This window comes from Mobula hypostoma, chromosome X2 (assembly GCF_963921235.1).
Source record: "Mobula hypostoma chromosome X2, sMobHyp1.1, whole genome shotgun sequence".
NCBI classification, from domain to species: domain Eukaryota; kingdom Metazoa; phylum Chordata; class Chondrichthyes; order Myliobatiformes; family Myliobatidae; genus Mobula; species Mobula hypostoma.
In genome coordinates, this window is record NC_086129.1 from 43,624,636 (window position 1) to 43,637,262 (window position 12,627).

A 12,627-nucleotide genomic window follows, 5' to 3' on the forward strand; every position below is an offset into this window, starting at 1 on the left:
AAGCACATGGTATTAAGGAAAGGTATTAGCATGGATAGAAGATTAGCTGATCTGCAGAATGCAAAGAGTGAAATAAAGGGGGCCTATACTGTTTGGCTGCTGGTGAAAAGTGGTGTTCCATAGGGATCAATATTGGGACCAATCCTTTTCACATTTTATGTCAACAATTTGGATGACAGAATTGATGACTTTGTGGCCAAGTCTGCAGACAACAGAAAGGTAGGTGGAGTGGCAGGTAATGTTGAGGATGGAATATTGTATAGGGAAGTGTATGGTCATGCACTTTGGTAGAAGGAACAAAAGCACAGACTTTTTTAAAAATTCAAGACTTGGAGGTGCTAAGGGACTTGAGAGTCCTTGTGCAAGATTTCCTAAAGGTTAACTTACAGGTTGAGTCAGTGGTAAGGAAGGCAAATGCAATGGTAGCAGTCATTTCAAGAGAACTAGAATATAAGAGCAAAGATGTGATGCTGAGGATTTATATGTCACTGGTCAGACCACACTTGGAGTATTGTGAACAGTTTTAGGCTCCTATCTAAGAAGAGTTCTGCTGGCATTGGAGAGGGTCCAGAGGAGTTTCACGAGAATGATTCCAGGAATGAAATGGTTAATGTGTAAAAGGCATTTGTTGGCTCTGGGCTTGTACTTGCTGGAGTTCAGAAAAATGAGGAGGGATTTCATTGAAACCAATGGAATATTGAAAGGCCGAGATAGAATGGATGTGGAGATGATGTTTCCTATAGTGGATGAGTTTAGGACCAGAGAGCACAGCCTCAGAATAGAGGGACGTCTGTTTAGAACAGAGCTGAAGAGGAATTTCTTTAGTCAGAGGGTGGTGAACCTGTGGAATTCATTGCCACACATGGTTGTGGAGGTCAACTCATTGGGTATATTTAAAGGAGAGGCTGCTAGGTTATTGATGAGTCAGTCTGTCAAAGGTTACAGGGAGAAGGGAGAAGGCAGAAGAATGGGGTTGAGAGGGATAATAAATCAGCCATGATGGAATGGCAGAGCAGACTCAATGGGCTGAATGGCCTAATTCTGCTCCTATATCTTATGTCCTATAGTCCTTCTGGTGCTCCCTTTGCAGCCTCCTCTAAATCAGTGAGACCCAGCATCAATTGGGTTACTACTCTGTTGAGTACCTTCGCTCTGCCTACTGCGAAGGACAGGATCTCCAGGTGGCCACCCGTTTCAATTCAGCTTCTTATTGCCATTCTGACATGTCTGTCCATAGCCCCCTCACTGCCATCATGAGGCCAACCCCCCAAAACATTGACAATTCCTTTCCTCCCACCTGTGCCCCAAGATTTTTTTTGTTGTACAAGAACTTCTCTGCATCAGTGACAGGATAATACAAATCTTAATTATCAGGTTTAACATGGCAATGAGATTTTAGGCCAATTAATGTTCAAGTCCAGTAAGATGTTAAAGTATAGTTGGGGAAGATGTGCTGCTTGTGCAAAGCAATAGTAAACTGATGTAAATTGATTCACATCCTCTGGAGATTTGTTTCTCGTGGAGTGTCTGGTTGGAGTCAAGGTCATCATTAATTACAGCAGTGTTTCATTAACAAGGTGTTATTTCTCCAGGAAGGATCTATGAATGTGTCTCGAGATTTATTTTCTCATTAGTTAAGGAAGATGCGTGTAATGGTTATCACAACACTTTACAGCACCAGCTGTAAGATCGGAGTTCGATTCCCGCCACTGTCTGTAAGGAGTTTGTACATTCTCCCTGTGACTATGTGAGTTCATTTCCAGATGCTCCGGTTTCCACCCCCATTCCAAAGATGCACAGTTAAAGTTAGTGAATTGTGGGCATGCTATGGTAGCGCTGGACATGTGGCGACACTTGTGAGCTGCCCACCACAAACCTTGCTGATATGATTGGATGCAAAACAATGCATTACACTGTATGTTTTGAAGTACATATGACAAGTAAGGCTAATCCTTTGTTTTCTTTCAACAAATGGACAATTAGTGCTGCTGTGAGAAATCTTGAATGGGCTTTATGTCCACAAAATACAAGCATGTAAACTTTTGGAAAGCTTTATCATGAAGCGATACAAAAAGAATCCTTTATCATTAGAATTATCTTTAGATGAGCTTGGTTGCAAATGTTAAATTTATGAGTGAGTTTGATTTAAAAAAAATGTGAATTTCCTGGCCAGACAAGTCAGTAGTCCAGCACAGAGTCTGGCCCTGTAGCTCAGAAGGGTAGGGCAAGGAAGAGGAGGGCAGTTGTGATAGGGGACTCGATAGTAAGGGGGTCAGATAGGCGATTCTGTGGACGCAGTCCAGAGACCCGGATGGTAGTTTGCCTCCCCGGTGCCAGGGTCCGGGATATTTCTGATCGTGTCCAAGATATCCTGAAGTGGGAGGGTGAGGAGCCAGAGGTCGTGGTACATATAGGTACCAATGACATAGGTAGGAAAAGGGATGAGGTCCTGAAAGGAGAATATAGGGAGCTAGGAAGGGAGTTGAGAAAAAGGACCGCAAAGGTAGTAATCTCGGGATTACTGCCTGTGCCACGCGACAGTGAGAGTAGGAATGCGATGAGGTGGAGGATAAATGCGTGGCTGAGGGATTGGAGCAGGGGGCAGGGATTCAAGTTTTTGGATCATTGGGACCTCTTTTGGCGCAGGCGTGACCTGGACAAAAATGACGGGTTACACTTGAATCCTAGGGGGACCAATATCCTGGCAGGGAGATTAGCGGGGGCTACTAAGGTGACTTTAAACTAGAATGGTTGGGGGGTGGGAATCAAATTAAAGATGCTAGGCATGAGGAGGTTAGTTCACAACAGGGGGATGGGAACCAGTGCAGAGAGACAGAGGGGTGTAAAGTGAGGGTAGAAGCAAAAAGTACAAAGGAGAAAAGTAAAAGTGGCAGGCCGACAAATCCAGGGCAAGCATTAAAAAGGGCCACTTTTCAGCATAATTGTATAAGGGCTAAGAGAGTTGTAAAAGAGCGCCTGAAGGCTTTGTGTGTCAATGCAAGGAGCATTCGTAATAAGGTGGATGAATTGAAAGTGCAGATTGTTATTAATGATTATGATATAGTTGGGATCACAGAGACATGGCTCCAGGGTGACCAGGGATGGGAGCTCAACGTTCAGAGATATTCAATATTCAGGAGGGATAGACATGAAGGAAGGGGAGGTGGGGTGGCGTTGCTGGTTAAAGATGAGATTAACGCAATAGAAAGGAAGGACATAAACCAGGAAGATGTGGAATCGATATGGGTAGAGCTGCGTAACACTAAGGGGCAGAAGACGCTGGTGGGAGTTGTGTACAGGCCACCTAACAGTAGTAGTGACGTCGGAGATGGTATTAAACAGGAAATTAGAAATGTGTGCAATAAAGGAACAGCAGTTATAATGGGTGACTTCAATCTACATGTAGATTGGGTGAACCAAATTGGTAAAGGTGCTGAGGAAGAGGATTTCTTGGAATGAATGCGGGATGGTTTTTTAAACCAACATGTCGAGGAACCAACTAGAGAGCAGGCTATTCTGGACTGGGTTTTGAGCAATGAGGAAGGGTTAATTAGCAATCTAGTTGTGAGAGGCCCCTTGGGTAAGAGTGACCATAATATGGTGGAATTCTTCATTAAGATGGAGAGTGACATAGTTAATTCAGAAACAAAGGTTCTGAACTTAAAGAGGGGTAACTTTGAAGGTATGAGACGTGAATTAGCTAAGATAGACTGGCAAATGACACTTAAAGGATTGACGGTGGATATGCAGTGGCAAGCATTTAAAGGTTGCATGGATGAACTACAACAATTGTTCATCCCAGTTTGGCAAAAGAATAAATCAAGGAAGGTAGTGCACCCGTGGCTGACAAGAGAAATTAGGGATAGTATCAATTCCAAAGAAGAAGCATACAAATTAGCCAGAGAAAGTGGCTCACCTGAGGACTGGGAGAAATTCAGAGTTCAGCAGAGGAGGACAAAGGGCTTAATTAGGAAGGGGAAAAAAGATTATGAGAGAAAACTGGCAGGGAACATAAAAACGGACTGTAAAAGCTTTTATAGATATGTAAAAAGGAAAAGACTGGTAAAGACAAATGTAGGTCCCCTGCAGACAGAAACAGGTGAATTGATTATGGGGAGCAAGGACATGGCAGACCAATTGAATAATTACTTTGGTTCTGTCTTCACTAAGGAAGACATAAATAATCTTCCAGAAATAGTAGGGACAGAGGGTCCAGTGAGATGGAGGAACTGAGCGATATACATGTTAGTAGGGAAGTGGTGTTAGGTAAATTGAAGGGATTGAAGGCAGATAAATCCCCAGGGCCAGATGGTCTGCATCCTAGAGTGCTTAAGGAAGTAGCCCAAGAAATAGTGGATGCATTAGTGATAATTTTTCAAAACTCGTTAGATTCTGGACTAGTTCCTGAGGATTGGAGGGTGGCTAATGTAACCCCACTTTTTAAAAAAGGAGGGAGAGAGAAACCGGGGAATTATAGACTGGTTAGCCTAACGTCGGTGGTGGGGAAACTGCTGGAGTCAGTTATCAAGGATGTGATAACAGCACATTTGGAAAGCGGTGAAATGATCGGACAAAGTCAGCATGGATTTGTGAAAGGAAAATCATGTCTGATGAATCTCATAGAATTTTTTGAGGATGTAACTAGTAGAGTGGATAGGAGAGAACCAGTGGATATGGTATATTTGGATTTTCAAAAGGCTTTTGACAAGGTCCCACACAGGAGATTAGTGTGCAAACTTAAAGCACACGGTATTGGGGGTAAGGTATTGGTGTGGGTGGAGAATTGGTTAGCAGACAGGAAACAAAGAGTGGGAATAAACGGGACCTTTTCAGAATGGCAGGCGGTGACTAGTAGGGTACCGCAAGGCTCAGTGCTGGGACCCCAGTTGTTTACAATATATATTAATGACTTGGATGAGGGAATTAAATGCAGCATCTCCAAGTTTGCGGATGACACGAAGCTGGGTGGCAGTGTTAGCTGTGAGGAGGATGCTAAGAGGATGCAGGGTGACTTGGATAGGTTGGGTGAGTGGGCAAATTCATGGCAGATGCAATTTAATGTGGATAAGTGTGAAGTTATCCACTTTGGTGGCAAAAATAGGAAAACAGATTATTATCTGAATGGTGGCCGATTAGGAAAAGGGGAGGTGCAACGAGACCTGGGTGTCATTATACACCAGTCATTGAAAGTGGGCATGCAGGTACAGCAGGCGGTGAAAAAGGCGAATGGTATGCTGGCATTTATAGCGAGAGGATTCGAGTACAGGAGCGGGGAGGTACTACTGCAGTTGTACAAGGCCTTGGTGAGACCGCACCTGGAGTATTGTATGCAGTTTTGGTCCCCTAATCTGAGGAAAGACATCCTTGCCATAGAGGGAGTACAAAGAAGGTTCACCAGATTGATTCCTGGGATGGCAGGACTTTCATATGAAGAAAGACTGGATGAACTGGGCTTGTACTCGTTGGAATTTAGAAGATTGAGGGGGGATCTGATTGAAACGTATAAGATCCTAAAGGGATTGGACAGGCTAGATGCAGGAAGATTGTTCCCGATGTTGGGGAAGTCCAAAACGAGGGGCCACAGTTTGAGGATAGAGGGGAAGCCTTTTAGGACCGAGATTAGGAAAAACTTCTTCACACAGAGAGTGGTGAATCTGTGGAATTCTCTGCCACAGGAAACAATTGAGGCCAGTTCATTGGCTATATTTAAGAGGGAGTTAGATATGGCCCTTGTGGCTAAAGTGATCAGGGGGTATGGAGGGAAGGCTGGGGCGGGGTTCTGAGTTGGATGATCAGCCATGATCATAATAAATGGTGGTGCAGGCTCGAAGGGCCGAATGGCCTACTCCTGCACCTATTTTCTATGTTTCTATGTTTCTATAAAGGTCATTGATATACATTCAGTGGCTACTTTATTAAATACACTTGTATTAATCCAAATATCTAATCAGCCAGTTATGAAGCAGCAACTCAATGCATAAAAGCATGCAGACATAATCAATAGGTTCATTTCAAACATCAGAATGGGGAAGAAATGTGATCTAAGTGACTTTAACCGTGGAATGATTGTTGGTGCCAGATGGGGTGGTTTGAGTATCTCAGAAACTGTTGATTTCCTGGGATTTTCATGTACAACAGTCTTTAGAGTTTACACAGATTGGTGAAAAAAAACATAAGATGCCCAGTGAGTGGCAGTTCTGGGGGCAAAATCACCTTGTTAATGAGAGAGGTCAGAGGAGAACGGCCAGACTGGTTCAATTTGACAGGAAGGTGACAGTAACTCAAATAACACATTAGAACAGTGGTGTGCAGAAGAGCACCTCTGAACACACAACATGTTGAACCTTGAAGTGGATGGGCTACAGCAGCAGAAGACCACAAACATACACTCAGTGGCCACTTGATTTGGTGCAGGAGATACTTAATATAGTGGCCACCAAATGCAGATATGCTGGGCACGGGTGTATATGCAGTGACAACACTCCACTCCACTCCACTCCACTCCACTCCAGCACCAGTGTCACTCCAACTTCCATAGTTGAATTGCAGTGTACAGACGATGCTGGCTGAACTTCAAGTCTTCTTCTTCTGATGCACTGGAGCACGTGAAAGGATGGGCCTTACACCAATGTCTACACAACAAAGATTATCTTGAGGTCTTCCCAGCCCACTTTACAATGCCACTCTAGTTAAAAGTGAGACCCTAGAAAAGACAATCCATTTTCCATTTCTTAGAACAACAAGGAATATACTAGAGAAACTCATTAACACAGGAGATTCTGAAGATGCTGGAAAATTTGAGCAATACACACAACAGTTGGAGGAGACTTGCTGAATTCCCGTAGCATTTTGTGTACATTGCTGGAGGAACTCCTTGGGTCAAGCGACATCCATGAAGGAAAGACTTTTTTGAACAACATTTTGAAACCCTGAAGACCCACTGATTTCCTACAGCAGATTGGTGCTGCATTTGTCAGGGTTTGCAGTCTTTTGTTTCTCCTGTATCTCAGAAATCATCCTTTAGCAAAGGCAGTGATGAAAGTTACCATTGACCTCAGGGTCCACGACAACCTTTGGTCAAATGAGAGAAAAGGTGAATGAAGATCAAGATCTCAAATATAGGACAAAGTTCATGGTGTACTAGGCATGAGAAATCCTTACCTTCCTATATGTATCTGAGACATGGACTTCAGCAGGCACCTTAATGCACTGGAGAAACAGCACCAATGCCATCTCTATAAAGTGCCATGGTCCAGTCCGTTAACTACTTATTTCAGTTAATTTCCTTTTCTCCGTGTTCCACCGGGCTCCTTGATTAGGGCACCTGATCTTCATCCGAACTGGCAGGATAAAAACCCCGGCTTACAGCTACTTGGGGCTGGTCCGTCACCATGGCCAGGGTGGCAATGAATGTTCCGAGCCGCCAAGAATAAGGGACCGTCTTCATGAGCTTCTCCGTGTCAAGATACGTATTGTCTGTCGTTGTTTGCTTTTGTCGTCATCAAGCTGATTGAGCAATCACCTGCATAGAAGAATATACATAGATAGCAAACAAAGTAAAGGAGGTAGTTTTTAGCTAATAATGTAACATTGTACAACACCTTCTTGTTTAAGAAATAATAGATTTTAGTTAAATATTTCAATTGCTCTTTTCAGTAAACTTATACGTTCTTTACTCTATATGTATAAATTAAATGCTGTGTACATACATCTACTGGACACATCTTCAGTGATGTTCCTGGAATCATCGGGTGTTTCGGGTCTTTCAACATCATACAACCTCCTCCAGGTGACCCAGCCGGGGCTGATCAGACCCCAGCTTGTGTCCAGGTGGCTAGCTACTTATGACTCCATGGCTCCCCTCTTTTGAGCCACAGCCATCTTGAGGCCCTCTCTGCTGCATCGGTGGTACTGCGGATGGCTCTCCTCTTCCTCTCTCCCTCGATGCCCAATTGCTGAAGGCTGTAGCTGAGGAACGGGCTATGAATCCCCTACAACCAACCTCCACTGGGAGACACCTCGCTCTCCATCCAGCCTGCTGACAGTTGCTGACCAGTCTGCGTACTTGGAGAGTTTCCTTTCAAAGGCCTCCTCCAAGCTATCTTCCCATGGGACTGTCAGCTCCAGCAGCACCACTTGCCTAGTAGACTCAGACACAAGGACAATGTCTGGTCGCAGGGTGGTGGCTGCAATATGGTTGGGGAACTTCAGCTGCCGTTCAAGGTCCACCAACAGCTGCCAGTCCCTTGTAGAGGTCAGAATGCCTGCAGATGTTCTTTTGGCAGGTATTGGCTGCTCCCCAAGGCAATGGTCTGCTTGGAGGGTCGGGACCGCTTCGCCCACTCAACTCCTGCGCTGACGGCTTCAGCAATGGTCTTCAGAACCTGATCATGCTTCCACCTGTACCGTCCCTCACCAAGTGCCCTTGCACAGCCGCTGAGGATGTGCTCCAGGGTTCCTCGCTTGGAGGATAGTGGGCACGCAGATGACTCTGCCTTGCCCCATGTCTGCAGGTTTGATGGGCTTGGAAGCACATCGTACACTGCCTGGATGAGAAATTGGATGCGGTGTGGTTCGGCTTTCCAAAGATCAGCCCAGGTCACTTTCCTCTCAACCGCATTCTCCCATCTTGTCCAAGCTCCCTGTTGTTTCATTCCCACCGCCTTGCAGGCTCTCATCTCCTCCACTACTGCTCTCACCTCCTCCTGAACTAGACGATGCCTTTCCTTCCCTCTGGTGTCCATTTGGGGAGTTGGAAAGGATCCTAGCCCAGCTCAGCCTCATGTGACCACTCCCACCAGCCTCCTGCTAATATCTCAGTATCAAATTTCTTTAAGAAATAATATATTTTAGTTAAATATTTGAATTGCTCTTTTCAGTAAACTTATATGTTCTTTACTCTATACATATAAATTAAATGGATTGTTGGTAGAAGCCACATTTTACTTACAAAGAAGTAAAACTGAGGTGTCAAGATATTTCAGGGTTTATAATTAAACCTATGCACAGCAAGCTTTGAAAGCTTGGCTAAGATATCCCCTTGTCTGAAATTATTATCATTCTGTAAATCGGAGTGCAAAATGGTAATACTTTGTTGCATACAGCACTTAAAGTTAATATTATGTTGGTAGCATATGAAGCAATATGAAAAACAAACTATCATTACTCCAGATTCCATCAGTTTGCTGACAAACAGGTAGATGAAATTTTGCTCTTCGGTCTTTCAGACCACCTATGTGCATTGTGTATAAATGAAGCTTGTTGCAGTGTAGTGAATGCTACATTCAACAAACATTATTATATAACTACTCAACAGGTCAGGGATATTTGCGGAGACAAACAGAATTAAAATTTCAAGTCATTAATCCTTTATCAGCATATCCTGCTTAAATTTCAGACTGTAGGTTTTAGATTTTTAGATTATATTATCATTTATTACATTTTTAGGTTTCTTATTTTAGGGAGCTCTGGAAGAGGATTATAAATTCAAAGCTGACTCAGATACTCAAATGAGATATGAAGAAGACTGAACAAAAGCTGAGTTAATGAGTTCGATTTTAAAGGACATTTGGGTGAAGGCAGTGGGGAGAAGTGATTTAGAAAAGGAATTTCCAAAGCTTAGTATTTATTCACGTGATGCTATGATTATAATTAGGCAAGAGGTCAAAGTTAAAAGAGTGTGGTAATCTGGATTATGAAACCTTCAATACTTTGTGTTTTGTTATTAATTATGTTAATTTAATATAGTTCAAAGTAATTGGAGATGACAGAAGGAAGTTTCTGAATATCATCATAGGGATTGATTTCAAACTACCTTAGTATTGTCCTTTCACAGTAGTATCTTAAAAATTGGCTGTCATTGATCACAGTTGTGGGTCAACAAGGAATTGATTATTAGTTTGTTTGTGGTTGTGATCCTATGGATCGTTCTCTCTCTCAGCATAATTTCTGAAGTTCACAATACTGTTAATGAAAAAATCATCATGAGAGGCATAGATAGAGTAGATCAGCGGTCCCCAACCACCGGGCTGCAGAGCATGCGCTACCGGGCCGCGAGGAAGCGATATGATTTGGTCAGCTGCACCTTTCCTCATTCCCCGTCACGGCCACTGATCAGCCATTACGCATGCGAGGTCATGACTCGCGCGTCATCCGTGTCAGGGTGGGAAAGCGATGAACTCCTCGAGCTTGCAAATGACGACGGGCTGAAAAGTATGTTTGACATAACATCTCTGTCGGCATTTTGGATCAACGTCAAGGCTAAATATCCTGAGATAGCCACGAAAGCACTGAAAACGTTGCTTTCATTTCCAAAACAACAGGAATTCTGCAGATGCTGGAAATTCAAGCAACACACATCAAAGTTGCTGGTGAACGCAGCAGGCCAGGCAGCATCTGTAGGAAGAGGTGCAGTCGACGTTTCAGGCCGAGACCCTTCGTCAGAACTAACTGAAGGAAGAGTGAGTAAGGGATTTGAAAGTTGGAGGGGGAGGGGGAGATCCAAAATGATAGGAGAAGACAGGAGGGGGAGGGATAGAGCCAAGGGCTGGACAGGTGATAGGCAAAAGGGGATACGAGAAGATCATGGGACAGGAGGTCCGGGAAGAAAGACGGGGGGGGGGACCCAGAGGATGAGCAAGAGGTATATTCAGAGGGACAGAGGGAGAAAAAGGAGAGTGAGAGAAAGAATGTGTGCATAAAAATAGGTAACAGATGGGGTACGAGGGGGAGGTGGGGCCTTAGCGGAAGTTAGAAAAGTCGATGTTCATGCCATCAGGTTGGACACTACCCAGACGGAATATAAGGTGTTGTTCCTCCAACCTGAGTGTGGCTTCATCTTTACAGTAGAGGAGGATATGGGAAGATAGCTTAGAAGAGGCCTTTGAAAGGAAGCTCTCCAAGTACGCAGGACTGGTCAGTAACTGTTAGCAGGCTGGATGGAGAGCAAGGTGTCTCCCAGTGGAGGTTGGTTGTAGGGGATTCGTAGCCCGTTCCTTAGTTAGCGCCTTCAGCATTTTGGGCATCGAGGGAGAGAGGAAGAGGAGAGCCATTCGCAGTACCACCGATGCGGCAGAGAGGGCCTCAAGATGGCTGTGGCTCAAAAGAGGGGAGGCCATGGAGTCACAAGTAGCTAGCCATCTGGACATAAGCTGGGGTCTCCTCTACTGTAAAGATGAAGCCACACTCAGGTTGGAGGAACAACACCTTATATTCCGTCTGGGTAGCCTCCAACCTGATGGCATGAACATCGACTTCTCTAACTTCCGCTAAGGCCCCACCTCCCCCTCGTACCCCATCTGTTACTTATTTTTATGCACACATTTTTTCTCTCACTCTCCTTTTTCTCCCTCTGTCCCTCTGAATATACCCCTTGCCCATCCTCTGGGTCCTCCCCCCTTGTCTTTCTCCCTGGGCCTCCTGTCCCATGATCCTCTCGTATCCCTTTTGCCAATCACCTGTCCAGCTCTTGGCTCCATCCCTCCCCCTCCTGTCTTCTCCTATCATTTTGGATCTCCCCCTCCCCCTCCCACTTTCAAATCTCTTACTCACTCTTCCTTCAGTTAGTCCTGACGAAGGGTCTCGGCCTGAAACGTCGACTGCACCTCTTCCTAGAAATGCTGCCTGGCCTGCTGCGTTCACCAGCAACTTTGATGTGTGTTGCTCCAACTTTTCCAACATTTTTCTGCAATGAATGCAACGAAAACTAAACTGCGGAATAGACTGGACATCAGGAACCCCCTTCGAGTATCGCTGTCTCCCATCACCCCTCGAAAGGACCGTCTTGTTGCAGGAAACAAGCCCAGGGCTCCCACTGATTCAGCGATATTGGTGTGTTGCAATGATTTTATATATTCATACGGGGAAAATATGTGCTGTGCGTTTAATATCCAAATATTACTTAAAATGTTATGATGCTATTGACTTATAAGTGACTTATATAACCATATAACAATTACAGCACGGAAACAGGCCATCTCTGCCCTTCTAGTCCGTGCCGAACGCTACTCTCACCTAGTCCCACCGACCTGCACTCAGCCCATAACCCTTCATTCCTTTCCTGTCCATATACCCATCCAATTTTTCTTTAAATGATAATATCGAACCTGCCTCTACCACTTCTACTGGAAGTTCGTTCAACACTTCAAGCTCCCCTGATAATTGACTTACCATATCCATGCGAGGAAAATATGCGCTGTGTGTTTAATATTAAATTCGTTAGATAAACCCTTTTAGAAACAAAATTGAGTGTATTATCCAAGTATCCCCTATATTCCGGTCGTGATTAACACCCCCCCCCCGAACAGAATGACTTGCTTTTTTTGGGGGGGGAGGTGAGGAAAGCGGCAGGTCACGACGCGCATGCGCATTTGTGCCAGCGCAAGGCTTCATAGTCATTGTAGTCTTTTGGGCGAACGCATTTGACTGCTACTCTTGTTCGTTGGCAACCCTCCCCCCCCCCCCCCCCCCCGGTCGGCCGGTCCGCCGGTCCGCAAGAATATTGTCAATATTAAACCGGTCCGCAGTCAAAAAAGGTTGGGGACCCCTGGAGTAGATGGATACCAGGGAGCATGCATTTAAGGTGAGAGGGGATAATTTCAAAGCAGATGTGAAGGGCAAGTTTTTTAC

At 44.7% G+C, this 12,627-nt stretch overlaps 1 long non-coding RNA gene across 1 annotated transcript; it reads right to left on the reverse strand.

Moving 5' to 3' along the window:
- Nucleotides 1–5,722: 5,722 nt before the first annotated feature.
- On the reverse strand, nt 5,723–12,316 carry LOC134340826 (uncharacterized). The gene is made up of 3 exons (XR_010016646.1): nt 12,169–12,316; nt 7,162–7,522; nt 5,723–7,071 (listed from the first exon to the last, which is right to left on the reverse strand). It is a non-coding gene; the product is annotated as an uncharacterized LOC134340826 (long non-coding RNA).
- Between the last annotated feature and the right edge of the window lie 311 nt (nt 12,317–12,627).